General features: G+C 35.5%; 1 protein-coding gene across 12 annotated transcripts in view; it reads left to right on the top strand.

Moving 5' to 3' along the window:
• Window positions 1-26,853, top strand: part of DMD (dystrophin) — a 1,120,784-nt gene that overhangs the window by 329,683 nt on the left and 764,248 nt on the right. The window lies entirely within an intron of this gene.

The raw sequence follows: 26,853 nt of genomic DNA, 5'->3' as shown, positions 1-26,853 counted from the left end.
AAGTACGAACTGATGTTTTGTCAACACCAGTGATAAATTCCTATATTCTACTTTGCTGATGTTGCCAATCGTAATGCTACTGTCTGAACACAATATTAATTTGTATCTTTAATTTCTAAACATATTTTTAATTCTCTATTTTCTATGCAAATATAATCCATTTACAAATAACAATGTATGATCTTCGATATTGTGAGAAATTAAGACTTCCTGCATTGTTAAAGCACTATGTAATAAAGGAAACATGCTTTTGTAGGCCTCTATTTGCACAGTTGTCTGCTTCTATCAGGATGTGAGTAGAATCTCTGTGCTTTTCTTGTGCTATCTATAAATTAGCCCAGTGAAAATCTAATATACGTGAACTTCAACAGTGCTTTACAAAGCAGTGAAGGAAAGCCTGAGACGAGAAGCTAAGCATACAGTACTGAGCTGAGAAAGTGGTTGTGCCCATTGTGATTGAATATTGAAAATGGATTATGTTTAATGAACCATCTTGAATTCTCTGTGGAAAGCTTAGAAACACCTTTCTCTAAAGGGTACAAGTCAGAGAACTTCTCTAATAAGAAAATGCCAAGACATTTTATAATAGAATTGATAAAAGTAGTACTAATAAATCAACAATGGTACATCTAGTCTTCACAGCCCAAATCATTGGTATTCACCCCAAAATTGAAAAGGAACTCAAATATAAAATTACTGACTGCTAGGTGTACTGTGTAATGTACAACATAAATTGACCATGGGATGGTAGATGTGATGCTGGTAACATTAAAGATGAAAAAAAAAAAAAAAAAAAAAAAGGCCTACCTTAGCCTTCGTAACATGGGGTCTTATTTTTTTTTTAATCTGCATGATCAAAGATTTGCTTCTTAAATTCTCAATGTAATCTTATTCAGGAAAATTATGATTTCAAAGCAATTTGGAGCAAGCACTTTTTATTCATATAATATCATGGGAGGGGAGAAGGGATCTAGATTCTTCCCTCATAGTAAATAGGCCCACAGGTGCATCAGTTTTTCAGAGTCATATCTAGGAGTCAGAGATTCAAAAAGGATACCCAGAAAGGTAATTAACATCTTTTGTAAAAATTCCACCATTTTCATTGCATAACAAGCTTTTCATTGCATCCTGCTGCATTTTACGGTTTTCCTGAGTGACTAATTAAATCTCTGTGCTATACATAGCTCTAGTCCTTATACAAGTGACTGTGAATACATCACTATTTATGATCTCAGATAATGTGAGGCTGTTCATATAATAGAGGCGCAGCATACAGCATCTCCTATTGCTCATTCCCTTTTTTGCAGAAAGAAGAAAAGTTGCCAGAAATTGGTGGAACTCACTGAATCCCACTGTTATCCTCTACTGCAAAATGAATGGCTCTTGGTCCTTGTTACCTTTATTCTGTTTTCTCAGCTGTTAGATTTGTCTTTTTTGTAGAAAAAGAAAGTAGTTGACTAAGGGAGAAAAGACACTTACAGGCTCTCCTAGCAATATACTTTTTATAAATTGTTTACTTTCTGATCCCTTTCCTCCCTCAGAGGAATAATCTATAGAAAAAGAAATGTGACAGCCCCAAAACTGATCCGTAGCATAGCCTAATGGATAAGGTGGCTGTGTATTGGACAGATGTCTGCAGTGGCAGAAAGTCTGCTGTAGGGGGATGGCTTGAAAGGCAGGGGCATGCTGTGTTGCTGCATGCTTGTATGCACAACCCCATGTTTGAGGCCGATCAGAGTGACAAGGACACCCTGTCCTTGACGCTGGATTAAGAGGAGGCACGAAGTGGCAAACAAGTGGCTCCCACCCCTGCACCAATAGGATTCGCTTTTGCTGCGTGTGAACAGCACTGGGTGACCAATAGTAGGTTGTTTTGGAGTTCAGTGGAGGGGGTGTGGACAGCTGAAACAGTGTATAAACCGAGCTTGTGTGCAATAAAGTTGAAGCATTGATCATACCTCTTTGACTTCACGCTGAACCTCTTAAGGTCACCCCTTCTGTCTGAGTTTCTTTACTCAACTCTCATGTTCTTACATGACCTTACAATCTTACTGATGCTTAGTTCTTTCAATTTTAAATAGGATTCACTGAATTAACACTGTTCAAAAGTTCCAAAAAAGGAACAATATGGAATACATGGGATTCCAGTTTATTGTCTCACTGATACATGTGTTTTATCCTATCCTATTTTATCCATACTTTATCCTGAGATGGAGAGTGCTGATACAAATCTCTTCTTCCAAAAATGGATACCTAGATTCTGATCCCAAGAGTGATACAGATTCAATGTGTATGGTGGATTAAGAGAGCTAACAAGGGAGTTGGAGAGATTCTTATTGTCACGGTATGAAGTATGGCAGAAAATAGGAGGAAACACCTTGAAGCAAAAATTACCATGGTGGTAGACCACCAAGATCATCAGTACCTGAAGAGTTACTGAGTGACATGCTTTCTGTAACTGAACATCCAGATATTTTGCCCTTGAACTATTGTTCTGAGTACAAGCAAAAAGAAAAATGAATATTTACCATAAAGACTTCATTTTCAGAGTGGTGGAACTGCTTCTCATAACAAGAGAAATACATATTCTCTATCAAGAGAAAGAACATATTTAACCTGCCTCAAAAAGCTTAAAAAAAAAAATCTCAAGTGCTTTATACACTTGAGGGCAGTATTCTGATGCTTTTTGATGCTGTAGACTTTGAGTATAGAATATAATACAACTATCTGATCAACAAAATATCTGGGTTATAGTTCATAAACTAAGTAGATCTATTATCTCCTGTCATTTTGAGATGATTTTTCAAGGTCTATCACAGCCATAGGAGCTCCCTGAGTTTCTTCCAGTTTGACCACATAATTTTTCCAAGAATTATGCTGAATTTAGAGCCTTAAAGATGGATGCAGCCTGCAGTACAGTTGTGGTAGTGAAAAAGTCTTTCTCTTCTGCTACACATACAAGAGTGTATAGCTGAACTGAAGAAGATAAGAGCTCTTTTAGAACTTCTGATTATTCTGTCTTTTGTAGCCCCATGATAATGTTCATAAGAACATTTGTAGATACAGTAGAGTTTCTTTATTCCTCAGTATTATCCCATGTAAAAAGTCAGGGATTCTATCAGCTGTGCTCTAACAGCTTTTTTTAGCTGCTACACTGTGTAGGAACCACATACATACTTTTTTATGTCCCTGTACTTCTCAGTTCTGTCTTCAATCTTGTAAATACAAGAAAATCATTCGTGTTTGCTTGGTATACGGCCTTGCTGGCTATATTAAAATGTACATTTTTCAAATAAGTCCATTATACTACAAAACTAGACTGGAGAATACCTGGAGGCTTAAATTAAGGGTAAAATTTAATACATTACCTTAGTTTTATTGTATGTTGGATTTCAGTATTAGATTTGGACTAGCTTATTACTGATATTCACTACATAAATGATTTGATTGCTTATGAATTTCGTCTGTCATGACTGTTTATTCTCTACAGAGGCAAAAACTCTTGATATGCTAAACCATAAATAACTTTCCAAAGAATCTTGTGTTTATGGGCTTAGTACAGTCAAATAGTCTCATCTTACTTCTGTTCAGAATTACCATTAAGAAAACTTTTGGCAAAATATCAGAGATTTCTAGTTTGGCTGTGCTTTATTTAAGTGTCCAGTGTACTGAGTAGAAATTGCTGTACATGGATCAAGGAAAATTCTTTTGTTACTGTTGTAGAATTTGGTCCCCTAACAACCCTCTTACTACCTTGTTTGTGAGTGATACAGGGATGCAGCTACTGTGTAGAGAGCTGCAAACATTATTATAAGTTACTAATTCACAGAGCAGTTGATAGAGGCTACTGTCTCATAGGTTTCCAAGAGAAAATATCCTGTGATGAACAGGAATTTGGTCAGGCCACTAACATTATTCTTAAGGTTAATATAAGTAGTACATCGTATTTGGAGGCTTATTCACAAACACCTCCTTTTATGTGTGAATACACAGAAGTATCTATTATATGAGTGGTGTTTGCTATTTTTTTTTTCTTAATTTATTTTTTTTTTACCAACTTTTGCCCCTATGCAAAATAAAGGAAAGCTATTCACTGAATATCTATGGGTCAAACCTACAGAACATGCTAATGACCTCCTGATTATGTTATTTTCGCTGTACATCTTAATAGGTGATGGGTAAATTATTTGAGCTTACAGTAACTGTTGTACTGAAAAGAAGTCATCACAGGAAGCTCTGCAGTTTATGGTTCAGCACTTCCTTACTGGAAAACACACAAGTAATGTATCGTATCTCTATTTTGTTCATTAGGCTCTGACAGAGGCACAAAGTTCTTTTGTGAAATAACTTCACAATTAATTGCCTTTCCAGAAAATCTAAAACAGAAGCTTATTATTTTATAATTTGACAAGGCTAAATGCTGGCATTTGTTATAATATGTTGTCACCTCTGCTACACTTTACACCTCTTGTTTGAAGGAATAAATATGAATAGCTTTGATTGTCTTTCAAAGTGTTCTGTGTTTTTCTTCCAGTGTTGTGCATTTTAAATTAAGGATATTATCTAAATGTATTATCCTGCATACATTACTGCTTGTCATACTCAAGTTAAATTCACTCTGTTCCTGAGCACACAATTTGATCTGTAGTATTGTGCTCAGTAAAAAAAAAACCTGATAGGTGCAGTAGCTGTTAGCTTGAAATAATCAACTCCTTGAAAGTCATGCCTCTTTCACCTTCATTGAACTTTGAGATATTTTGTCTTAAACATCAAAGAATAAGGAAAAAAGGAAGCTAAATATTATATCCTGTCAATTTTATTTTTTTTCTGTAAATATCCATATCCATTCCATCTACATGGTGAGGTGTTTACCCATAGCTTGACCATATTAAATTTAGAGTCTTATTGTTTCTAATTCTATATAATTGAATTGCTGAGGTGACACCTAGGATTTTAATAGTCTTCACATATAGCTACCTATCTGGCAAAGGTCTGATTTGTGCTGGTGTAGAAAACTGTTCTTCTTTAATATTTGTACAGAATATTTTTAAAAGGTACAGTTTTGTTGAAATAACTGCTTGTCTTCCCTCTGCTTTTCTGGGTGTGCCTATGGAATTAGGGCTCACACTTCTTTGTATCCATAGCCTGTGGATGCAGAGTTTCTGCACCACAGAATAATTTGTTATTATACCAGTGAAGCATTTATGCTGTAATCCTTCTGGGGCTTTTGACTAGTCTTTCATTGATAGACAGACTCCAGCCTCTTAGCTAGTTTCTCAATAATGAATATGTATTTTTTGGTCAGCAGAATTTTCTGTTATCAGTAGCACCAGCTATTTGAGCACATGCAGTAAAATTTGTATTAGACATACAGTAATAAAAGTAAATGTATTTTATATTATATAATACATATATTTGTGTAATGCAATAATATAAGCCAATAAATATTGCAATAATTGAAATCATTAAAAGATTACATATAGATATACACAGTTTTCTGCTTCCTATTATTTATTGCCAAGGGAGAAGTCAACCCTAGGGTTCTTAGTGACTTAGAAGTCAACCCTAGGTAGCTTAGCACTTGAGAAAACTGTCATAATGAGAGCAGTTCTATTGTATTGTATTCTTTTGTTATTTTTTTTTCCAGAGAGCTTTAATTATAATCCGGATTTGTGTTTTCCAGGATGGAAACCTGGAAGGTAGATTATTACTGCAGGACCATTTTATTCTTCCACTTCTTAAAAATACTGGTGTAGATACATATTTTTAATTGTGGAAACAACTGCTTAGTTTGACATATGTTATTAAAGACTTCAAAAATTCAGAGGCAATACTTAATATGTCATCTGCATGACTAAAACCTAGTGAACAGTACTGAGGAACTGGGGAGTATTGATTCTATGTAGAGTAGGGGTGTCCACTAGAAGCTAGCTTTGATATAAGCCTCTAGAAAAGATAGTAGAAAGATTTGTTTCTATGTGCTGAACAAATAGCCAGTTAAGAGTACTTTGTAGTTCTTAAACCTGGAGGCTTTCATTGCACTAAGGTAGGGAAAATTGCTATCAGAAGAGTAATCTTTTTCTATTTGTCTGGGTCAGAGTATTGATTGCTCTAGTGAAATGAGCACTGGTGAATTGTCCCTTTGCATAGGAATATATGAATTGTACCTTTGCATAGGAATATATGTGTATATATATGTATATATATATATATAAAGAGAGGCTTCCTCATCTTGAAAAATAATTTCATAATACCAAATAGCACGTTCAGTTGATAATTAGAGTGTTTGCATACTATCATGGCAACATTAAGTTAAGCATGTGGAACTAGCCTTTCTGTGATTAAAAAATAAAAAGGAAAAGAAAAAATTATTGGGGAGAAAAACCCTAAAGTCTACTAATTGCTAGGTAGATGGCTTAGTTTTCTTCATCCTCAGTAATACACAATATTTGAGTAAGATCTCTAATGATTAATGTACCAAAAAGATAAAAAAAGAAAATGGTTCTTGGCAGGTATTATATAGCAACAGTCATCCTTACTCAGAGCACCCTGGAACATCTACTGCAACTTCAAAATACCAGCAAGAGCTCATGACTCCTGTGCTTCACTTCCACTGCTATGGGAAGCTAATGGTGGTTCCAGTCTCAATTTTATTTTCATGAAACTTTCTGAACATAATTTAAAAATGATTCTTGGCTAAAGCTTACCCATTTTCTTTTCATGGTCAAGTGAAATTGCCTGGGATCTTCCAGGGGAAAGGCCTTCACAACTATGTTATGAAGCAGTGCAGAATCTTTTGCTGACAGATGGTCTTCCCAGAAGTCATCTATCCATTTACCCTGAGCCCATTTTCAAGTATCACAGTGCCTTCCATAAGGATTTTGCCTGAGGCTCCAGTGCATTTCCAGCACTGTTTTTTGAGTTATACTGTTACTGCAATCCCTGAAAATAACATCAGTGCTTTGCTTGCTTGCTGATTATATATGACCTCTACCAATACCAATGGTGTGTCTTATTAAAATAAATCCTTTTGATTCTATTCATTTGGAAGTGCTTCCAGTGAGATTTACCCATTAAAACGTGAAAGAACTCTAACATTTGAATTAATGAAGCTGAGTCCTTGTATCCAGACTACATAGTTTGGGAAAAACAGCTTCCAAAGTCATGCTTCATTAAGAACCTTTAAAATGTTAAGCACTGACCCAGTCCAATCTGAATACCTCAGAGGCACATGAATTTGTATTAAATCTAATCTTAAACCCTTCAAAGAGCTTTTCCTACTTCCCTATAAAAGGAGATCCGAGACAGACGGCCACATTTAAGCGTGAGGAATCACAGATTTCAAAGTAAATGTTTTCGCCATGCTTCAGCTAAATTTTTTGCACTCTAAATTGCATCATAATTAGAGGACAACTGATCTACAGCTGCATTATGCTGACTGATTTAGCTTTTGAAAGATGTGAAGTTTGACTGATGGTTTCACAGTGGCTTTTAAGTAAATGGGTTTAATGTTGTATATAGCAAAAAAACCCAGTCAAAACACTACCTCACAGCTATGGTTGTAAACCACGCTGTAGTATTTTTAGGGAAATGTTAAAGGACTTGAACTTGAAAAAGCCAAATACTGTGTTTCCTGAAGCCTTTTCTTCTCACATCTCTTGGGTTTATTAACTGCGCTGTGACATGCTGAATAACCATTGAGAACTGGTTTTCTTTCCATTGTCCAATTATTTTTTTTTAATTGGAACCTGTCTAGTAGGGGAGGGGACAACAGCTATCCAAGTTAAGAAAAAAAAGAGCCTTCAGACTGACACAAGTACTTTATACCTGCTGCAGACTCTGTACTTCTTATCATCACCACTACCATTTTCTACTTGAAAAGAACTTGCCATTGTTTTCTGCATAATTTCTTGATAACTGACTTTTATAATTTTTTTTTTTAAAGCCTACAAATTGTTATGGTAGATGTTTACTGTTCAGTTGGCTTTTTAGCTTAAGGTGTTTGAAACAGGCCAATCTGACAACAGCTGCATCATACAGGACAGGGATAAAGGATATTCTTAAGATATTTTTCCAAGAAGCTTTGTCACCATCAAGAGCAGTATTTGATTTAGACAATAGGGTAAATGCCTTCTCCTCACTCACCTAGTGCACTTAATTCATCATTTCAGTTCACTGGGTACTTTAAGGCCTGGCTTGAAAGGCCTAATTATCTCCAGCTTGAATCACTGGCAAGCAGAGTATTCATATAGTCAACATTTTTTTCATAAACTTCTGTCATGAATGAGGACAGAGGAAGAAACTAAAAAAATTTCAGTGTTGTAAGGAAATGATCCAGAAATATTATATTCATTTGAAAAACCCTTGCAATTCTTAATATGTAATTCTTAATATATTATATAATATAAAGAGACTTTATATCTCTTTCCCTTCCGACTTTTCATAGTAGCCTAAAAATATTTTATCTGCAGATGCGTTGATATTTTATTTAATTTTTTTTTCTGTATTCAGCTGTCTAAAACAGAGTGGTCAAGTTATGAACTTGAGCCACCAAAGTATATATGCAGCTTAAGTTTGGCTCTGGGAGCCAGGCTATTGAAGGTATCTGGTGCAAGAGGACATTAGTTTGGGGCTTTTGAATCATTTGAATCCCCAGCAGGTGGGGAATCTACAACTGTGTTCCCATTTTATCCTTATTGTCCTCTGCTGGGGAACCACACATACACAGAACCACACACTCTCGACTCTGTTAGGTGCATAGATATGATATTAAGATGCTCAGCAATATAAGGACTCTGGTGTGTAATTTAAGATAAAGTTTACATGACCATCATGATCTTGAAGTGAAAATTGAGAATGAATAGGATATTATCTTCAGAAGAACTCTGCACAGGGTGAAGGTTAGGTTTCAGTTTCCACTTAAAAAATGAAACTCGACCTAAAAAGATAATGTGTTACTTTGAAGTGATATGAAAAATAGTTCAAGGTATAGAAGTGTAGCTTGTATGTATTTAATCTACTTTCCATGTAACTATATATATTTTAATGCTATTAGGACTGTCTGGGATGTTTTACTAGTCCTTCAATGCACTCTGCAGATGTTCATGGTCCAAGGAGCCTTTCAGTGCATCTGAGGTGTAGACTTATTTTCTGCCAAAATACACCCTGATGGGTCTTAATGCCGTAGTACAAGACATAAACAGGTATTATCTGCATTTTAATGTCTCACCATAAAAACCTGAATTTAAGGTAAAGAAACATCTGTGGAATTCTCGGGGATTTTTATTTAATCCATCGTTGCTTTTTTAATCTACTCTCAGTAAACTGATGAATGGGACAATACTGTCCTCTATCAGTAGTATTACTAAGTTACCAAATATTTGGAAAAAACCAATTCAGATTAAAAAAAAAAAAGTATTCTAGGGTGTAGTTAATATCTCTGCTAAGAATATGGGTCCCATAAAACCATTATGGATGCACTTTTCAGTCAAAAAAACCCAAGCAAAAGACTCATTAAACAAACTATTTTAAAAAAAGAGGGAAGAAAGTTAACCACAACTAATATGTCTCTGCAGTGTACTCAATTTCTATCACATTGTTAGGACATGATGAAGTAGCTGTGGGATGTGGAGTGTATTAGAGAGGAAATCAGACAGAAGCAATATATAGACAAAACTGAAGTTTGCAGAAAGCCCTTATAACTGAAACTAGGATGAAAACTTGACGTTATTTTGCCTACCGAGCAGGAAAATAACATACATTAGGGTGCGGGATCCTACAGGTAGGTACACCTTTTCCTCTGTGGGGAATTATGGCATTAAGCAAGTGTAATATAGGTAACACTTGCAAGGGTTGGAACTTCTTCATATTGTGTGGATATCCATAGAAAATATGGGAGGAACATCAGTGAGGTACTGCTGTTGTCTTCAGATCTGCATGAAATACTCACTTAAAAATTGATTCATAAACTGATATTTTGTATGAGCTTGGGACTTAAAACTGGAGTTCCTGTCCGAGAGGAAAAATCTTGATTTCCTCAGTTATTGAGATAGGAGCCTTGATGTATCTGGCTTGCAGTCTTCATCATTATCATCACCATATGGCTCTTTAGACAGAGTTCTCAGAGCTGACAAGAAATGTTAAGGCAAAATTTGGCCTTCAGATACATACACTTTCATCAAACCAAGCAAACCAGTGGGAATCTGGCATGTCATTTAAATTACATTTTGGGCTCTTCAGGACAATGATCATTGCTTCTTCTGCATGTATTCTGTGCCTAGTAAAATATGATTGTGGTGTTTGACTGAAGTCTTTACATGCTAGAGGAATAGTTGCAAATGCTGATTCCCATTGAATGCTGAATAAACACCTATAATAAAAAGTTGTAGCACCAGTAATTAAACTCTGCTTTCAGAACTAGTAGATTGATCTGTCTAAAAGGTATCACACAGCTCTCAGGAGGTATTCTTCAATTGCGTTGTTTTCCAAACAATTCAGACTGTCTTTAGTTGCTTCTTTTCTTCCGTGTTTTTGTTTCTCTGTTGCATGTTGCTGGGTTCTTTCTCATAGAAATTAGAATGCTAGCAGGCTATGTATTTCTTTTCCACTGATTGTTTTGCACTGTGGTATGTAGGTGGCTTCTTGAGGATGAGTGCGCTTTTGTGTAAGTGGTGAGCTTGCTTTCTTCAGAAGCACTTTGATATTGCCAATTAGTTGCTGTGAGGAAGTTTCTCTTCATGAGACACTGGCATAAACAGTTGGAATTTATAATTATATTCTTCAAACCCTGATAATAGGTAATACTAATTTTTTAAAACTCATACAGGGAATGAAACAAGCCTCTCTTATAACCTCCTTCTTTCTGGATGATAATTGAATAGAACAAGATGTTCAGATACCATACTTCAGGCGATTTCAGGGTGAGAGAGATTGCATAAGCAACTTAGAGTTTGTCTCCTTATAATTTTCAGCTACTTCAGGTTTTAAAATCCTGCTGTCAAAGAGGTTGACAGAGTAGTGTACTGGACGGGAAAACATTTTCAAGTTATAACAAAAATTTGCGTATTTATAATTTCTGAGAGTTTGACATTACAGAATACTCAGATGTGAATGTAGCATTAAAGGTGGATTTAGTTGGATCCCTCGAGTATACATATTGAAAAAAATAAATATATGGTCTGTAATGTGAAGTCCTAAAGCGTAATTTGAAGGACATGGAAGTAAGGTGTGTCATGCCAAAACTGGGCCAGGCCCTATATCTGAGGACTATGGACAGCTGCAGGTTTTGCAAATATAGAAAAGCCCTATAGTAAAACCAAAGGTCATTGGCATGAGTATACTGTCTCCAGCAGTGTCCAAAACCTGAAGATTAAGGAAAAATAGATCAGCAGAGCAAATATATCATGATTTGTTCTTTTCCTGCAAACTTGCAGTCTCCAACACTTGCAGCGCAGGAACTTTCTTATCTATGAATGGCTTTTAGGGCTTAATAACCTTTAGTGAATTTCTCTTGCGTGAACTTGCTTAGTTAAGTCCTTAAATTCAGGTCAGCTTTAGCATTTGAAGCCTTCTGTTGGATAAGGTTCCACAGCTTTGCTAAATACTGGGTGAAGACACACTTCCCTCTGCCTGTGCTGCAGCTGCCACCTGCTAGCTTCATTCCAGGCCTCCCTATCTCCTTTTAGTGGATAATGCAATATGGAATTAAACACTGCTCACTCATGACATCACTTATGACTGCACAGACCTTTAAAGAAAAACTGCACCCCTGAACTACTTGCCTTTTCTCCTGTAGGAAGGTGACAGGCCAGCTCCTTTTTCTGGTAGTTCAGTCTTTGTATCGCACTTTGAAGTCTCTAATCTAGCAGAGTGATATGTGCATCTGTTCCTGCCAGTTGCCTTTCTGTGTACATGTCATTCTGCTGTCATTAGAGGTAATTTGGTGCAAAGTATGCTCTAGCCACAAAAGAGTGATTTGATTTATAACAAAATAGAAGTCTGTTTTAATTATTCATTAACTTAGTTCACTGGTTTTTAGCTTGAAGGCAGACTAATGCCTGACACATATAGGAGGAAAAATACTGAAAATCTTTCAAAACTAGTTATAATACTAACTAGGATTTTTATTTTTAATTTGTTGGAATAGTTTTTACACAGAATGTGAAATCAGGGGTTGCATGTATTTCTCTATGTTTAGAATTGTCTTAGGAGTTTTTAGTTATGTTTATTCCCTCTTCTGTGCCCCACTTTATTAATTATCTATTTGGGAACCATCCTAGAATAATTCTTTTAATCTGATAACTTACTTTGTGTAATTGTTTATCCATGTCAATTATTTATCCATGTGAAATTATGAAAATTATTTGCAGAGTGACATTTAGCATATAGGAAGACCTTTGGTTCTTACTGTCATCATAAATCTGAAATATTCCATACCTAAAATCCGAGTTTGTAACAATTACTCAGGTGAAACTGTAACATTAAAACAATATTGATTCAAAAATCATTTGCTCCATAATCTATTAGCTGTCTTGCTTCAAGAAATGTGTTCCCAATAAGTGGGATTTATTTTATAGACAGTGTGCATCACTTAAAATAATTGTTCCAAAAAAGATCATAGAGTCATGGAATAGTTGTGGTTAAAAGGATATTTGTGGGATTTCAAATTATTTTCAGACTGTGTAGTTTATTTAAGGTTTCATTTTGGACTCTTGTAGCAAAGTTTCCTTTAGTATGAGAACTGCATTCAGGTTGTTCCAGTATTTTAGAATCATAGAATGGTTCTGGTTGAAGGGACCTTTAAATGTCCAAGCCCCCTGCCATGAGCAGGGAAATCTTCAACTAGGTCAGGTTGATTAGAACCCAGTCCAACTTAACCTTGGATGTTTCAGGGGTCAGGCATCTAGAGCATCTCCGGGCAAACTGTTCCAGTGTATCACCACTGTCATGATAAAAACTCTTTCTTATACTTAATCTAGGTCTACTCTTAATTTGAAACCATTCATTACCCCTTGTCCTATTGCAACAGCCCCCACTAAAAGGTCTGTCCCCATGAAGAAGAGGTTTAAAGTGGAAGTGCCACAATGCTTAACAAAATTATTAAAACTGTTGTAAATACTTCAGCATCTGTTTCCATTCTAGTAAAAATTAAAATATGAAGGTGATACCCTTCCCCAGATCACAAAGTCTATTGGTCTTTGGGGTGTCTGTCATTTAGTAGGAGCAAAGTAGCTATATTTCCTCGAACTTGTATGGAGACTTTCCTAGCTTTGAGGGCAACAGCAAATGTGGGAAACAATAATGAACTCCAGAAAAAAGTTGTTTATTTTGTATATATCTCTGAGTAAAGGTCTATTATATTCCTCACTGATTTAACACTCTGTGTCACTAAACAGAAGTGGCATTACTCATATTTTTTTTTTACATATTTTGTTTAAATTCCAGCATTCAAATAATAATTAATGTCATACAGTTGGTCAAGCATGCCAATAAATAACACTTTCTAATTAGTTCTGGTGTGGACTGAAGACTGAATATCCAATTAAAATGCATAGCAGCAGATGAGGCTAAACTTCATGAACTCTATAAACCCATACATTGTGTGATCTGCTTTCTCTCCATATAACAAAAAATCATGTCCATACATGGTCCATATATTGTGCTGACATCTGCATAGCTACTTCCCAAAAGCAGAGTAATTCTGTGGTGTGTGCTGAGTCAAACATTATATCCTTTTGCATTAATCCTAGAAGAAACTCTGTGTTGCCCTGCAGGAACCTTTAGGTCCAGCCATTGGAAATCCCATCCAGGCAAGCCAAAGAGTGTGCCCATGCTACAGAGATGGCTCTTCATGTAGCCAGGACAATCAAAAATGGGGGAATTCTGTGACTTCAAAATTTTGGTATCAATGCTTGTGGTAGTGATTGTATATCCAGGTTGCAGTGGCAGGGTAATGCCATCTGCAGTAGGTGATATTGCCCAAAATTCTTCTTAAAAAGATGCAAATTTCATTTTTTTTTTTTTTTCTAAAACTCTTTCATGTCAAAGCAAGACTGCTTTTTTCAGTAAATTGTTCAACTGAACTGTTGAGAGGAAAACCAATATTATCCCATGTCTTTTCTTTTACACTCCCTTGAGTCATGCATTAAGGGATATCTCTGGGAATTCTCTTTTCTCATTTTTGTAAACTGATGCTCATTTTTGGCAGATGGTAGGATCTGCAGTGCATACATGGAACTCCAATAACAACTTTTACTTTTACCTTTGGGACTTTCTTCAGCTGCTACTGATTATTCCTATTTATTTGGAAACTCATTACACTAATGTGTTGCAACTGTTAGCTTTGTGGACCTATTTAAGAGAAGTATTCTGAGAGACCAAGACACAAGGCAAATTAAAAAAAAATCAAAAATCATTTGTTTCTTCTCAGCTACTAGGCCATCAGTAGGTTAATAGCTAAGAATCAAGCAATGACCAACTGTTAGTCAGTCTTTAGGTGTATGAAACTGCGAGTTTCATGCTGCGTTTTTAGCCCTGGTGGTCTCAGGTTTTAGTCTCTGAGACTGAGCTGGCTGGGTTTAACAGCATTTTTCATCTGGAAACTAAAATAATTTTCCCCCAGCCTCATTACATATCTCTGGTGTTTAAATATAGCTTTTCATGGGTCAAACCCCATCTGATCCATATTTTCTGTTTTCATGTGTGAGAACCAATCTGTTTCAGCTTGTTCAGATGGGTGGTACCTCTTGGGTGATGGTTCGTTTTGCTGTCTTTAGGCTGGTGTTGCATATTTGTAGACTGGTTGCTAGTCACCTGTTTCCTTGTATAGTTTCAGGCTGTGTGCTGCTGTCTCTGCTGTACTGTTCTTATGACAGTGCCATGCAAGCAAATGAGATTAGGATTAAACACTACACCACCAGTACAAAAGATACATTAAAAAAAAAATTAAATTATGGACACAATAAGTAGTATAATAGCTTATAGTACATAATTTATCCCGTGGACCCTGTTGTTGACAGGATAGCTGGCTGCCATACACCTAAATTTGAATTTGTGAACAGAAATATATGTCTTTGAATGTCCTCATTTCCTCCTGTTTCACTCTGTCTTACATGTTCTGCTTTTCCCTTCTAAATACTGTACCCTGGCTGCTTTTTTTTCCTAGGTTTTACTTCTGAATGTCTTGAGATTTTACATGTAGAAAATAACCTCTGTAGAATGCTACTAGTTTTTAGTAGTGGTTCAAGGGGAATTGTGCTTTCAAGCACCATTTGTTCTTTGGTGGCTTTTTGTTTTGTTTTGTTTAATTTGTTTTTTCTTTTTCTACTAAAATTAATTACATTTAGATAATGAACTATATATCTTGGTTAGAATTTTTAAGCCCAACAGTGGACTGTATTGGAAAACTGCATCCCTTTAGTAAGCCATATACTTTCTGTAGGGGGATTTTCAGTCTCTTTTGAATTATACTTGACTTATCGCAATGTGAAAAAAAATGGAAAAACCCATTTTAATCCTGAGCTCAAGCAGAACAAGTATCCCTGCTCTCTTAAGTATGTCATTTAAATTCCTAGCCCACATACTGCAAACTAACTTGTTGGGAATAAGTAGTCGGTGTAGAGGGACTCCCAGAACAGTTCATGGTTGTAATATGCATGCAGTAAACCTGCCTGCTCAGCTGGGCTTCAAGAGAGTAAGCTGGGCTTCAAGAGAGTCCCTCTGGCACTTAAGTTAAAGGAGTGACCTCCATTCTGTGTAAATAAATATTGAACTTTCCTTTTCACCACGTGAAAACGATCACCAGCCAGCTCAGATGTTGTTGCCTGGGATGTCTCATTGCTACAGCTTTGAATGGCAATATTGAATGGAAATATATGCTTAATTCAACCATTCTATGAAACAAGATCACAGGGAGTGATTATGTATGAGCCAGAAAATTCAATGCATTTTACTTAATGATTGTGACCCTTTCCAAAGAAGGATAAGTCATGTATTTGTATGCCAGTATTAAAAGCTTGGTTAAACCAATGAAAATGTTTGCCTTGAATGCACTAAGAGTTTGCTTTGGATTCAGCTATATAAGTGTGTTTTTTCTTCAGAATGACCTCTCACTGGGGAAGACTAAATACATTATTTCATTACTTACATGCTACATTGACCTAAGTTGTACCTTGTTGTCCAAGTTAGGATGAAAGATGTTACTTTCCCTGAGACATGGGAAATTGTTGTGCTGATCCTGATAGCTTTAGACATTTTCTCTACATTAGAAAGGTGTCCAAAACAGTAAGAAATGAAAGTTTAGGCTACAGAAGTAGGAAAACTTAGCTTCAGTGTTCAGAATTCCCCATGTGGCCAGCGCTGACAAAGCCAGTAATTCAAGTAATTTAGCAGGGCATTTCACTGGTGGTTTGTGGCCATAAAGGGAGTCCTAACTTCACTGTGGACTGAGAAGACCCCCTCCTCTTCTGTGGCTTAACACATCCCATTCTCCAGTGCTTCATGGAAGCTGGCTTCCCAACGGAGGTCAAAAACTGTTCCAGTATGCAGTGCCACCACTTTGCAAACACAGAAATGAAGCTGCCACATCACGTGAGCCATTGTGTAGAGTCAAACTGAGTTTTATTCTAAAGTTTTTGTTCAAATGAGGTATCCAAATTGCTTCTTTCAAATCTTGGCCAGTGAAGAAATGATCTAAATTATGCCTCTTGTTTCTGTGGGATTCATAAGACAAGTCATAGTAACATTTCTTAATAAGGGAGTTCTTCTTATTTTGTTATTGATGAAAATTGCTATATTTTTGCCTTGTTTAATTACAGTGCACCTGTTTAGAAGCTTGGCCATTTGCCTTTTACAAGTAAAGGCAGGAGTTTTATGTTTTATTTATTCTCAAACATGAGACTACCTGAAGGGCTTCCAAAGTAAAATTTTTTAAATTTGGCTTATTATTTATACCCCTCAGCCTTACTTTGTAGCCAGGATTTAAGCCCTAAACTAATAAAAAGATGTTTTTCAAAAGCTTATCTCTCAATAAAGGGAGAATCAGCATTCACTCAAAAGGACATCTGTGTATGTGAGGAAATGCAGTACATGCAGAATTCTCTTCCTTGTTACGTAACTATTAAACTGTTCGCTAAGGGTCAGAAGATCAGTAAGTCAAAAATTTCAGAATCTTTCTCTGCTGTTCAAGATTTTGCATGAATGCTTGTGATTTAAATCAAGACTGAAAACATTGCCTTATTTCTGATTTCTAATAATAAAATGTGGAAGAATAGCTTACTTGAATAATAAATGTTCATGGAAACAGTTGGTTGTGGAACTAATGCTCTCTTAAGCAAGAATCTTAGCCAGAAATGTTGCATTTGGCATCTGCTAGATACAGTTTTTACATCTCTGCAGGAAAGTGGGCTCTTCCTTTCAAAAACCTTGCATTTTCATCTTTGAGTCTCTCACTGGTTAAAAATGCTGCTACTCCACTCATGATAAACTCTAAAATGCACACTCTAAATTAAATAAAAGTATTATGGAACATTCTTTTATCTACATCTGAGAGAACACTATGAATAAAATAAGTTGCTGATTTACAGTATTTTTTATCCTTATATTTTTCTTTGCAGAGGTGGGAAGCAGAATTATGTGCATACTTGTAAGAAAGAAGCTCAGTGCTGCAAGTTGCTAGGTTGCATGAAGTGCCTGTATACTACATGCACTGCCAAAAGAAGTGCCCCTATCCTTGACTCTGAATTCATGACTTATTGTTCAAGCCTGTTAGAAATTTGCTGAGTGTATTTTCATACCCACTTTCAGAAGATTTCTATTGATCCCATTGCCAGTCATCCAGTCCTTAATGCAAATTACTGAAAAAAAAAAAAAAAAAAAAAAAAATACTTTGGTGACGTTAACTGGCTCGATAAAAATGATGAAAAAAAGATAGCTGCCAGATATTTTTTGTATATTCCTGTAAGCTTTGTATTGTTTAAAAGTAAAGTACTGTATGCCAACATTTTACATCCAGTACTTGCCAAATAAAAACTTTCTGTAATAACTGCCAGGAAAATAACCATAGGTGTATTTAGTGAGCATCCGCTTATTATTTTTTAAACCAGTTATTTTTTGTCTAGGCTTTGACAATTCTCTTAACCACTACCTTTTTTTGGCTGGTGGGAAAATGGAGAACTTAAAAGAGATGTTTTTTAATTCACAGGTTGAGCTGTTGAATGTTTATTTTACAATTTGAATTCCCACTCAGAATAGTAGTAAAACTGAAAATCTATCACAGAACACTTTGAAATCCTAAGATCAGTGTGAATTATCGGTGGTTAGTGTAGCTTTCATGGTTCAAGTGAACAGTGAAATAATCCTCAAATCTGTTCCCATCACCTGTGAGCAGCTTTGGTAATTTTTTTTCACCTGATTTCTATCTCAGATAAAACTGTGATGGAATAGCAATAGAGGTAACCTTTAACTAAAAAAAAAATATGTTTCTATTGACCCCACCACAGAGACAATAAACCTGACTTGTTTCAGATCTTAAAGGGGACTTTTTATGCTTATATTTGAAATATGTGCACTATATATGAAATATTAAGCTTTTGTTTACCTCTTTGTTAAGAGATAAATGACTACATTAAAACCTGCCACTTTCAGGGTACCTAGAGGTGGCTCTTCTGTCTTTGTTAACTTAGAACTGATTCATCAAATTTTGCTCAGAAAATTGTGTGTTTATGGTCTACACACACCAAGACGTTTCAATTGTTTATAAAACATTTTTTTCTGCAGGAATATGTAGCATTTTGAAAAATAATATTAAAATTACTGAAATTGTATCTTTTTTTTTATCCATTGATACTAGGGATTATACACTCTTTTGAAATATTATACATTGTAATGCTATTTAAAAAATACTATTGATATAATTATATTTTTCCTGCTCTAATTGGAGACTGTATCAGTAGTTTTTATTTTGTTGTTCCTAGCCAACCTTCAGGTTTTTGATACTATCATGATATTGTCTGTTCTTAATCTAATTTCATTTTTATGAAAAATACAATATACAGAATAATAATCTGGTTAGTTATGTGATTAATTTCAAAATCTTATTTTCAAATGGTCTTAATAAGATAGAATATCTAATTAAAGAGGATTCAAGTTATAAGTGAATTCCTTATAAGGCAATTTTATACTAAAATAGATCTATAATAACTATTTCCTCTTTGAATTTTAAAATGCCACATGTCTAATTAACAAATAATGGATTTCCTTTGCTTTCAGAGCAGAGGAAATGAGCATCCTGGGTTTCAGTCATCCCAAGGATGGGATGCATTTCAACATATCTCTAGGAAGTTCTGTTCTGCATGATGAAACTTCCAATATATCATTAATTTTCAAATAATGAATCTGATAGTAGACAACAAATATAAAGTAGGCTCTACAAAAAGAGCCTATATAAAGAAGGCTCTACAAAAAATATCCTTTTACAAGCAATAAACAGAAGTGCTGGGTGTATCTGGTGTCATTATATGACTAACAGTGTCGTAATAGAAATGCAGCTTCTCCTGTGGGAGCTATGTGTTCTGTCCAGCAAACATTAACTGCCTTCAGACAATTGGTAAAACCTCTCCCTAGACCTCTCTTTAAGTTTAGGGTTGGGTGTTCTAGTCCTTCTGCAGGCATTTGATAGCTACCTTGTTGAAATGCACAGTAATATTTGATTTGTTGATTATGAGAAGAGTGTGACATCTTCCCAGAAGGGTTTTACACCTTCCTCTCAGTCAGCCTCTGGTAATAATTTTTAAAATACTGGAATTCAGCAGTTACTCCTCTGTGTAATTCCTTGGAGGCTGACATTTGATTGCAAAAAAGATGTTTATCAATAAGATAGGAAAACTGATTGGAGCTCTGACAGTAGAGGGGCAAACCACATGTGCAGTGCTTCACTTACTTTTGGCAGCATAGAGTTTCACCTGCAGCAGAATGGATGTCTCTGTTTTCTAACAGGAGAAAAGGATGAAAGGAGAAAAGATGACTTGTGTGGCTCAATTTATTGCTCAGTGCCTCCTCCAAGTCAATAAAGCTATGGCCTAATTAAACTATACCTGGTGCATCTTGTTTTTCCCTCATGACTGGGACAATATCTTTTGCTAAGTAATCCAGATTCAATGAAAGAAAATGTCAATCACTTTCATGGAACTTCTCAGCAGAACTGAATAAGCTGTGAACAAGCAAGTATTAATAATCCCTTTTTTATTAAAACTGACTTAAAATGTCTGTTGAGATTAGCTCGATGACTTTTCTTTATTGTTTCAAATAGTGAGGCATCTAGTATTTTGGCTGCAAGAAAAGGCTGATTATTGAAAGTCTTGCTAATGTTAACATCTGTAAATCAACCAAGGTTTTATTTCTTTCTGACTGACATCTAGTCAGTAAATTGTACAGTTTTGCAAACTGAATTTAATACAATTGCTTGAAAAAAAAAGTATTTAAAGACTTATGGCTCACGTCCTTCTGTTGTTCTGGATTCTATCTTACCTTTTCATTTTTTTTACTAATCCATCAGTGGCCTGAGGTCCTGGCCAAGCTGCAGGGCACCTCTGACTCTTTGTTCTATAGCCCTGCATGCAAGCGATACAGCTGGACTACACCACAGCTCCCTACCAAGCTCTGCAGTTTGGATTCCATGCCCCTCCTGGAGACATAGGCCTTGTACCAATCTAAGGTTTCAGTTACTTACTTGTCTCAGGGTGTCAAGGACTTTTGTGTCTGGTTTTATTTCAAGCTGATTTTTTTTCTATTTACACCTAATATAATCTTAAATCTTCTGTATGGTGTTATGCCTAAACTTGAATTCTGTGTCTTTACAGTGCCTTTTCTCTTTTAATTTATTCTGAGTCTCTCTCCATCTGTTGATAGTTTTGGTTGCTAGATTTCCCAGATGAACTGATAATAATAACCCAATAATACTTTAAAATGCATAAGAAATAGCATACAACTTGTCTTACTGTAATAATCTTCCAGTCTAGTCTGCCCTCAAACAAGAAGTGTAATCTAATTGCATACTTGTCTGCAAAAGAAAATGAAAAAAAGAATGCAGAAAGAAAATTAAAAAGTCTCAGATCTCTTCCTCAGCTAAGCTTTTACCCTTTGTAAATTTTCTGAAAAAAAAGACAAAAAGTAACTATCATCTCCCATTTTTATAAAATGGAAAAAAAATGCATGTTAAAGAACCTCAAATAATATCTCTGTTACAGTCTTCTGTGCTGGAGCTTTCATTATAGACTCATTGCTTGAAATTTTGAATGCTTATGAATCTCAAGAAATAGAAGAACTTGTGGGAGAAAATTTGTTATGACTTGCTCTTAACCCCATTTCTGTTCCTTTCCAACTCCTTCTCCACGTTGTTTCCTTTTTTCTTTACTCTGTTTTCCTAGAATTAGAATTAACACATGCTAAATTACTATAAAACAAGGTCATAGAGTCATAGAATTATTTGACTTGGAACGGACATTAAAGATCATCTAGTTGCAACCCCCTTGCCATGGGCAGGGTCACCTCCCACTGGACCAGGTGGCTCAGAGCCCCATCCAGCCTGGACTTGAACACTTCCAGGGAGAGGGCAGACACAGCCTCCCTGGTTGACCCATTTGAATGTCTCACCACCCTCACACTAAACAAATTTTCTTAATACCTAATGTAAATCTACTTTCTTCCTTTTTAAATGCATTACCCCTTGTTTTATTGCTACATACCCTTTTGAAAACTCCCCCCAGCTTTCTTGTGGGCCCCTTCAGGTACTGGAAGGCCCCTGTAAGGTCTCCACAGAGCCTTCTCTTCTCCAGGCTGAACAACCCCAGCTCCCTCAGCATGTCTGCTAACAGTAAGCAGAATTTTTTGAGCTTTGTCTCAGAATTTTTGAGCACTGGGCAATAGGAGAGGCAATGTTCATGAACAGATCTCTTTGTACCATCTCTGGACATGGTATTTTTCAATTATTTGGTGTTCTCTGTATCACTTTCACAATTTCTGGCTTGCATGTAGGTCTGAACAGAAAGCTTTTCATGAGATACCTACTTTTCATGTAGCACTGCCCACAGTATTAACTTCTTCCCTAATGTATCTGGTAAATTGAATGATTGAATAATTGTTTGATAAAATTTATTTATTACACTTACACAGAGAGCATGAGGTCTAATATAGTCTTTGGAAACAAGAGCACAGGAATGACAAAGGGTCCTGGTTTGATCCAGGGCTGAACCAAATTTCTTTTTAGCAGTTTTACTTTTCATTTAAGTCTCTTCTGTGTAGTTGCACTTGCTGAGTTTTTCAGTTTTTCAGAGTGCTTCTAGGACTGACAACTCTTGATGTTTATAGTTATCACTGGAGAATGGTATGCAGAACCAAGGCCACTGCTTGGTTCTGCTGAACTTCTCATGTGTCAGAAACAAAAGGGAGGAAAAGTAGTCACACCTGCAACCTTTCTGTGGGGAGGGGCAGACTGGACAGGTAACTCAAAATTGACCTAAGTATTCTGTTCCATACACATCATACTTGATGTAAATCTTGAGGTATCACAAAAGTCAAACTCTCTGCATTTATGTTCAGTTTCCTGCCTTTGATCCTGATCTGTGTGTCCCTACATACAGCTCCCATCTGCCACTGGATTCAGGAGTCCTGTCTGAAACTTTCCCAGGACTTCTCTGCTGCCTCAGGGCTGACATGCGTGTTACCTGGGGGGGGAGGGCAGCATGACAGGGTTTTTTATATATTCATATGTATTATTTTCTTTTTAATCATTATTGTTTCATTACAGATGCGTAGTTTAGTTTCCAACACCTAAGTCTCTTTCCCTTATTCACTTTCCTTTTGCTTTCTGGGAAGGAAAAGGGTTAATAGACAACATCTGTCATTTGTTTAATTGCAAGTCTAGCTTTAAACATTGACACAATGCAAGTAGACAGTAATGAGATGAATAAGATGGAGCTCAGTATTTTAAGATTTCTAAATATATTCACACACAACAAATTTATAGCTAAGCTTATCTATCAGCACTTATTTTCAGTGTATTTCCTGATATTCTCCTTTCTTTTCCATCTACTTTTAGCTTTCTGGGTAATGTTCTTTGGCATAAGACTGGCTCAGCTGCTGTTTGAGTCTGAATAATGTGTAATACGCTAGAGACATTATTTCAGTCTAATTAATACTAGGAGCATTCTAGAATATGTACATGTAGCTAAGTGAGGACATTAAATACTCTTAAGTATTCTTCACTCCCTTATAACACCTGGAGGAAGACACTACAGAAAGTGCCCATATTTTCCTGAAATGTTAATTCTATGTTACTCTGAAATTCTGATACTACAACGTCTGTAGTTAAGCATGATAGTATAGGATCTTTAAAACATATTTTTAGAGCTTTCCTAGGTCCTTGTATAAGTTGGCAGGTTAATTTCATCCATGCTAAACCGAGAATCTTATCTTCCCTTCTGTATCACATTTTTTGTGACTTTTTTCTTAAATAAATCCTTTGGATTTCCTTCAGATCCCCTTAAGGCTTTTAAAGATTGGCAGTTGGAGTTCAGCTGTATCAGCTAAGCAAAGAAAATTGTGTTTTCATCTTTACTTAACAATAGGACAATAGGTTAAAATAATATATAAAAATGCCATATACTTAAATCCCTCGAGTCCTTCTAATCATGAAGATGCTAACAAGTTCCTATTTTAGATCTTCCTTTTGTTACTCCTACTTCTAGAAAGTAATTTCTGCTTTTTTCTTTTATTTTTTTATTTCAATTTTAAAGTTCTTCCCTGTTTTTCTTTGTTCTGTACATTTTCTGTATGTTTTTTCTCATTGTGTTTTTTGTCTCTGAAGCCCCCATCTCTCTCCACTGATTGTTGGTCTCCCTGAAACTAACAAGTAAGGAAGACAGAGATGATAATTAATTTGCTTACCTACTTGACTGATGTTATAGATATATTATATATATTGGTTCAGATTATACAATAATCTCTAGTTTCATATAGCTACCCGTCAAACTACAAGCTGGGGAATTAGTACCAAGTAAAAAGTCAATGTGTGTCTCATGGGCTGTATCTTCAGTCTTTCCTCTCTCCCTTAGTTTCTCTTGTTTTTCTCATCTCTTTCACCATTGTGAGTTTTAAGAAGAAAATTGTGAACCAACAATACAGCATACAGCTGCTTTGGGCAGTTTTTAATATAGAGGGAGGAACAAATCAACATGCATAACAACAGGAGAGTCTTCTGAACATTCTCCTGTGGATGAAGGGTGGTGGCTCTAGATTACAACCTAAAAAAGATTTTAAACAAGGTTATTTTCAAGAAGAATTTTAAGTGAAGGACCAGGCATTTCTTTGCCAGGCCATCGACTAGCCATACTTGTTTTTTCAGTGCTTTCAAAACTCCATTAGTTAGTACTCCAAAAGTACTAACACATACTTTTCAGGGACACAATGAATTTGTTTTATGCATCTTTGGGCCCTTTGTTTCTGAAGACTTACTGCAGTGTTGACCCAGTGAAGACATTCAGTCTATTTGAGAAAGAAAACTTAATTGTGCTGTAGCCAGAAATATAGTAACCTCCTTCAGGTTAAATATTATAAGTCTGGCAACAGTACAGGGTGTGTTACAGTATTTTTAGTTGCTGATTAATGGAAGCCATGCTTTCAAGATGCTATAATATCAGTGCTATTTTGTTTTAAAGTTTACTTTTAATACATTTATAACTAATATGTCCTGCTGGGCATGCTACCATCTTAATTTTCGTTCTGAAAGCTTTATAAAATAAATAAAACCAACACAGTGTTTTGTCAAGCAAAATTTTTGTTGTAGATGGATTTGAACCCAAACCTTATGAAACCAAACCTTCCTGCAAAAAGGAAGAAAAACATTTATGAAGTCTAGTTCTATTTTTCCCTTATGATGCAAAGTAATATCGTTATAATTTATTATCAAAATGTTATTGCGCTCATATTCCCAGAATGAATCATGCACATTTTGGGCACAACTCTTTCATAGTGCTATGGAAGAGCCTACTGATTACTTCAACTTTATAAAGAATGTTAAAATATTTCCTTGGAAGTGTATCAATCTTGTGTTTCCCTTCTGCAAAAATTACTTCTGTTCTGCACGGTTGGAGAACAAAATAAAGTCTCTCTGTTTTAGTAATAAGTTTCTGTTTTTAATTTGTGCTGTATAGGGTAAGTAATAGAATACTTGAGGAATGCCATGTGTGACTTGTATACTGGCACATGCTTTTTCATACCATAATTTAGAGCATTTTTTCAAAACTATTTCTTACACTATATGGAAATCAGTTCCTAAGTATTAGTAGTTAGATAAATTAAGAGGTTAAACAGGGTGAGAAAAATGTCAATCTATGTGGTCCTGGTCTTCATATATTTTAGGGAATCAAGTGACAGCATGCACGTAATGAAAAGTCAGCTCTTAGTTGAAATGGGTTGTGCAGGGTGTGAAAGGGGACTAGAAAACATCTATTACTACTGCTGCAGAAATTTTTTTGATATTTGGGATTTTTAACTTCTGTGAAACAGAAAAAAGACATAACCAAAAAATAAGGGGATTTGAAAGGCTCTCTTGTATAAAGAGCAATCAGAAAGACAAGTGAGTCATGTATAAGTAGCCAATAGCAGTACATTTTGGGCTGTACATATAGTTTATTGATCAAAGAAAAAATAATTCTAACACTGGGAACTATCCTTAGTTGTCCTCTGTTGAAAAAAAACTTCTGAAGGAATTCTGAAAAAACAAGATTTTTATAAAATTCCCAGCTACCTCCAGTGAGTGTTGTGGTGAATATCTGAACAACACTGCTTACAGGAGAGCAAATATTTTTATTTGTAATGTAGATTTCCAATTCTACATAGCTCTGTGGTAAAAATGGAAGATGTCAAATATAGGTCGCGATGGTGTAATTTCTAGCAAATTAAAATACATATGCTTCCTCTCAAATCAGTCAGAGCATCTGTGAAACTTCACATGGACATGTGAATAGACTTGACAGTGCACAAAATAAGAACTTTTTTTTGCTGTGTTTCTCAATAGCTCTCCTACATACCAAATTTATATCAGAATTTATAGGCAATCATAAAAGCACACAGTGACTAAACTGTACTAAATTCTATTTCTATATTGTTAAAATTTAATGCATTGGTCAAAGCATCAGAACAGAAACTTGGCTTGAATTTTAGAAAGAGTAAATTGCCACATTGTGGAAAAATCCCAAGGATTTGCCTTTTTCTTTCACTGATGCTATGTGAAAAACATGAACTGTGTTTTAGTCACTTCAGTACACTTCCAAGTATGTCCTATTGACATAAACATATTTTTTAGATCCTCACTAGAATAAGCCTTAAACTTACCTGTATGTAATTCCAAGTTTGTTTCTGTCATGTGAAAGAGTATCTACTAGGTACTTTACCTTGATATCTCTTTCTAGGTGTTTAGATTTTTAAATTTTCATTTCATTTGGCAAAGAGTTCTTCCTATTTTTCTTGTGAGTTGCACCTTAATTGCCTAGTCCATTCGGCTAGCTTTGCTAGCATTTAGTTCTAGATTAATTGTTTGAATTAATGGTATATTCACAAATTATAAATTATTGGATCTGCAGCAGTTTCTTCCAAACTATATCAATAATATGATTTTAACAGGGAATAGACTATGTACATTCCTTACCATAACAAAAGTACTTGAAATAATGTAGCCATCAGTCTCTCTTATGTAATAGAACACTTTTAGAAATGTGTATGTATTTACACAGGTGGAAAACACCACTTAACAAGACAGTGGCTTCTACAGATCTCTGGTCTTATTTCATGTTTCCTTTC

The sequence above is a fragment of the Heliangelus exortis genome, chromosome 1 (assembly GCF_036169615.1).
Source record: "Heliangelus exortis chromosome 1, bHelExo1.hap1, whole genome shotgun sequence".
Classification (NCBI taxonomy): Eukaryota; Metazoa; Chordata; class Aves; order Apodiformes; family Trochilidae; genus Heliangelus; species Heliangelus exortis.
Note: the sequence above shows the minus strand (reverse complement) of the source record. Positions and strands in the feature narration are given on the sequence as shown.